At 24.4% G+C, this 5,126-nt stretch overlaps 1 protein-coding gene across 3 annotated transcripts in view; it reads right to left on the bottom strand.

Moving 5' to 3' along the window:
- Positions 1-5,126, bottom strand: part of LOC107444050 (putative sodium-dependent multivitamin transporter) — a 49,329-nt gene that overhangs the window by 22,596 nt on the left and 21,607 nt on the right. Inside the window, exon 1 of one of the 3 annotated variants that reach the window (XM_016058101.3) lies at positions 3,369-3,503. The exons of the other annotated variants lie outside the window; for them this stretch is intronic. The gene's annotated coding sequence lies outside the window, so the exon portion shown is untranslated. Of the gene's footprint in view, positions 1-3,368; positions 3,504-5,126 lie in introns of those variants that run through there. 3 annotated transcript variants of the gene reach the window in all.

Here is a 5,126-nt window from a genome sequence, read left to right on the forward strand (position 1 = left end):
CAATTTATATATATATATATATATATATATATATATATATAAATTCTGTGTGAAAGGCTTAACAAATTTAGACCCAGAAAAATGAGTCCTGCGTCAAATCATAACATCGTTACCTTTAAATTATTGTAAAATGGTGTAAATTTACAACCTTAATACGGTGGGAAATTGAATTTTTCCGTTCAATGTGAACTTTTATACAGTGTAATCAATTTTAAGAACTTCATTAATATGGTCATACTCCCTCCAAATTTTATAGCGCTAGAATTGAAAAAATTGTAATCTTCCCCCTTTGACTTGAAAAAAAAATATTTTTTTACCTAATTGAATCCCACTGACGGTTCTGCACGTAAAAAGTCGCATTTTAACCTGCAGTCTTCTCTGCATAGCAAAACCGGTTTTCCCATGTTAACTGATAGGGGAACTTTGTGTAGGGGAGAAACATTCTCCCAATTTTGCCCATTTCCTTAACCGCCAGTGGGTTTTAACATTGCAGTTTCAGCAATTTTTACAGTGCTCTGTTAAAGAAGTTTGATGTGCGTAATACGGTTTAAATTTGTCGCAATCTTAATATGTACCATAAGATTGTACTTAATTTTTTTTTGTTTCCTATGGGGAAGTATTGACTGCACGGAAAGTATTTCAAAAAGCTATGGAAGTATTTCAAAAAATTAATAACATAATGCCATGGTTTAATTTAAATGGAATCATGGATCAATATAAGTTTGTATTAAGTGTGTGGTTATTGTGATTCAGCATTGAATATATTTTTTGGATTGTAAGAAAAAATGTTGGAATACATCACGTAATTTTGTTAATTATCATGCTTTTAGAGAGCGTTATACGTTTAGAGAACGTTATATATTATCTTTAATTTTATATTAACGTATAAAAAAGTATAATCAAAACTAACAGAATTTAGTTATCGAATTTCGGAATCTATAGGAACGCTTAAAAGGCTTGTTATTTTTTAACGAAATGCTTTAGTAATGAATTCGGTTAAATAAACCATAAAATTTACTAATTGTGGCAAAATTTGATAATTTTATCTTTTTTTTTCATAGAGCATGGCATAAAAATTACTTATTCGGTAAGATTTAATTTTCAGTATCATACTTTTTACTAAATGTTTGGTAACAAGATTTCCGGTAGACCATTAAAGCATTTACGGAAAAATTACCAAATGGATGGTTTATAAATACGATTTATTTTATTTTCGGAGCGAGACTTATGATTTTTTTTTTCCATAAATGTCATTATAATTCAGAAAGGTAATATTATCAAAATTTTTTTTCTCCGTATGTGAATCAGCTGGTATTAATTGATCACAAGTTCCAACTGTATATCCATTGAGAAGATAATAATTGAAAAGAATTTTACATTTTCGCACCAAAAACTATAATATAGAATCTTTTGTAATATTGAATAACTATAAAGCTAAAATACGGAATAACTTCCACTAAAATAGCTAAAAAAATGCTTCAGAATATGAAAACTAAATTTGATTAATAAAATAATTTATGTTTCACAATGTAGTAAAAATTCTCTTGAATAAAAAAACCTTAAAAATTGGCTCGATTTGACTTTAATGGTAAAATTCATATTTTACCAAGTTATACTATTTAATTTTTAAATAAAACTATAATTTTAAAATTTTTAAAATTAAAGCAAAATAATTTTAAAGTCTTTTAATTTTTAAATTTAATAATTTTTTTAACTTCAAATTTAATTATATTTACTCAGTCTTAAAACATAATTATACTTTAACAAATTTAAAATTTAATTATAATTTTTTTAGTTTTAATATTTAATTATAATTTCATGTCTTTAAATTTTAGATTTAATATTATTATTCTAAAAATTTTAAATTTAAATAAAAAAATTTATTTTTATATTTAAATTTTTTTTTAATTTAATAAAAATTTCTACTTTTAACTTAATTATATTTTTTTATAATTTTTAAAACTAGTTACTTTTTTAATTTTAAATTTAATTATAATTTATTTAATTGTAATTTTCGTGAGTATGTTTTGTTAAATATACATGCTGTAGATACACATATAAGTCTGTATGAATAATTAAAAATTATTTTCAAACCTGGTAGTAAGCTACAAAAATTGCCTGAAATTACTTGTGGTTAAACATAATAATAAATTGGGTTTACATGTTACGAAATTACGATATTGGTATGAAGTTATCTATGATTATTTATGAAGTTATTTATTTATGTTAAAAAAAATTAGGATTGAACCTAATAATTAACTTATATTCTGCATTTATATTTGTTCAATAACTGCGATCAATTTAAAAAAATAAAATATTTCTCTGATCCCCTATTTGTAATAATAGATATCGATTGCCTTTCCTATAAGTTGTATCATTGTTTTCAAAGACCGATATAAACAACTACTTTAGGGAAAATGTTGTATAATAATATTTATATCTGTACTATAATATCTATGAATGAAATTTAATAAGTATTATAAAAAATAAATGCTTACTCCATAAATATTTATATCTATACTTCAATTGAGGAATTTAATTGATAGAATATTTAATTTGGATTTTCTTAGATGATGATACGTTTTTTAACAGCACGTACAAACACAGAGATTTTCTTAACACGATGATTCTTATATTATACAAATGATTTAACAAAGATTAGGCAATGATTATACAAGGCAAAGATTCTTTTAAAGCTATAGTGAGAGTTTGTGTACTTTCGAGTGTTGCTTTTTAAATAATATGAAGATAGAAAATATTTTTATCATAAATATATTATTTTAAAATAAAATTTATAAATTAAATATATTCCAAAATAAGTTTATTTATTTTAAAATGTATTATGTAATAGCGTATAAAATTTATAAGCGTGATAATTAAACAACTTTTACCTTTTATCTCCTTTATACTACAGTTAATTGATAATTGATTTCTGTAAACCTGATTCAATTACCTGAAGTTTCTTTTTTTCTCAATTAATTTCAAATTTTCTTTTTATTCAATTAAAGGATTAAATTTTCGTCGGTAACATTTCCATAAGCAACAGCCTTTAACAGTTCACCAATCACAACATTTTTTAATATCCTTTTCTTCATATTCAGAAAGAAATACATATGTTGGATCAAATTTTTAAAGAAATAAAATACAATATTAAAGAAAGAGAAAATATTACTTTTATTTTAGTTTTAATTTAGCGTATTAGTAAAAAAATGTTATTTAAAAGCAACGTGAAGCAAATAGTTTTTCATTAGATTTTATTGATTTCTACGTAATAATTAGAATTTTTAATATATTTGCATGATTTTTTTTTTCTTCTTAATTTTTAATTAAATAAGTTATAATCACATTAAAAGAATTAAATAACATACCTTTCGAGTTCAAATCCTTAAACTAGTATATTATATTTCACAAACTGTGAATAAATCCGTAGAATTAATGGAACTGATCAGTTTTATTTTTTTACTTATTTAAGGTTACCTGCAAAGAAAGATTAGAAGTCAAATGATAAAAGAAATATTCGTTTGCATTTCAACTGAGCAATAAACGAAGAAGGAAAAACTAGTTTCTCATTCAAAAGAGGTACAAAAAAGAAAACTGATTCGTTTCTCCTCTTTCACTGATCATTTATCATTTGTTTTTCAATGAAACTAAATTTTACGCTTCCGAAAATTTTGTATTGCGAGATTTCCTGCTTATAAAAGTTCCATAATTCATTTCAAAAAAGTAAAAACAGAAAAAACAAAGAAAAGAATCGACAAAAAAATTCTTTGTTCAAATTTTATAGGGGAAAAGAACAACAATCGAGAGTATTTGTGTTTTAAAAAAATCATAAGAAAATACAACTAAATTAAAATTAAAAAAGGCCATGAAAATATATTAAACTGCTGCACAAATTTAACTACAAAAATAAATAATCGCAACTGCCATAAAAAATAGTTAAAGTTTGCATGTTATTTTCACCTTTGTTCGTAAGTCCACATCATCCTTATCAGACTTAGTAATATTTTTAAATGTAAAAAGTATTTATAATAAACGGATATTATAATTTAGGAGTTAATTAAATATTAGAATGGATGACAAGAAAAGATTAAGCTTCTACCTGAACTATTTGAGTGTAAAAATTATATTAAAAAATAACAAACTTTATAAATAAGTCAAGGAGAAATCGGCCTCATTATATTCATTTTTATTGAAAAATAAATAAAAATGGACCTCCCAAAAATAACTTTTGTTTCAATGATCGTGGTTCTGTACGTTCTAAGATTCAACCATATTGGTTCATTAAATATGTGAATTAGAAAAAAACCTATTTTATTAGAATTGGTTTTTCGGGAAATATTCGATTTATTAATTCCAAATTTTGTATATTATTATACAAAATTACATTTTTTTAAAAAATAAGCTACTTTTATACTATTTTGAAATGTATCAATTGTATATTAATTTCTACAATTCAAACTTTTTTCAACTATTATTAAATAAAACAATACAAAATAATAAATATTTACTAAAAGTTTTTTTTAATGGAATTATCTTGGAGAAACTAAATTTATAATTATGTGCAAAAAAATTTTTTTTGATTTACTTCCAAATTTATCGATATAGGGTGAATTATCTATAAAGCAAAATTAACAACAAACGTACAAACTAAAGTCCGCTCTCCTCTAACCGAATTATTTGGACTACATTTCCCAGTTTCTAAGTACCTCACATAATTTTGTTGTCAGAAATCTGATTCCGTCAAAAAAATATATGTTTATTCAGAGAAGAGAACGCAAGTTTTTATGCCTGATTTCATAACATAAAATATTGGGTTTTTAAGATCGATCCCTCGAACCATTAAAATTTAGTCTTAGAACGTTAAAGCCTGATCGTTAGATCAAAAGTTACTCAGGGTGGTTCGTTTACTTTTTTGCGAACTGTACTTTAAAAATAATCTGATACTTAATGCGTAATAATTATAATCCTTAATGAGTAATAATCTGTAATATATAGTCCCGCAGTGGACTGATCGTTAAGACACGGTTCCCAGCAGATCACCGAAGTCAAGCATCACTGGCTACGGTCAGTGTGCGGGTGGGTGACCACTTGGATCAGTCTGCGTAGGGACCGAGGGTGTGCGGTAT

Source organism: Parasteatoda tepidariorum, chromosome 3 (assembly GCF_043381705.1).
Source record: "Parasteatoda tepidariorum isolate YZ-2023 chromosome 3, CAS_Ptep_4.0, whole genome shotgun sequence".
Classification (NCBI taxonomy): domain Eukaryota; kingdom Metazoa; phylum Arthropoda; class Arachnida; order Araneae; family Theridiidae; genus Parasteatoda; species Parasteatoda tepidariorum.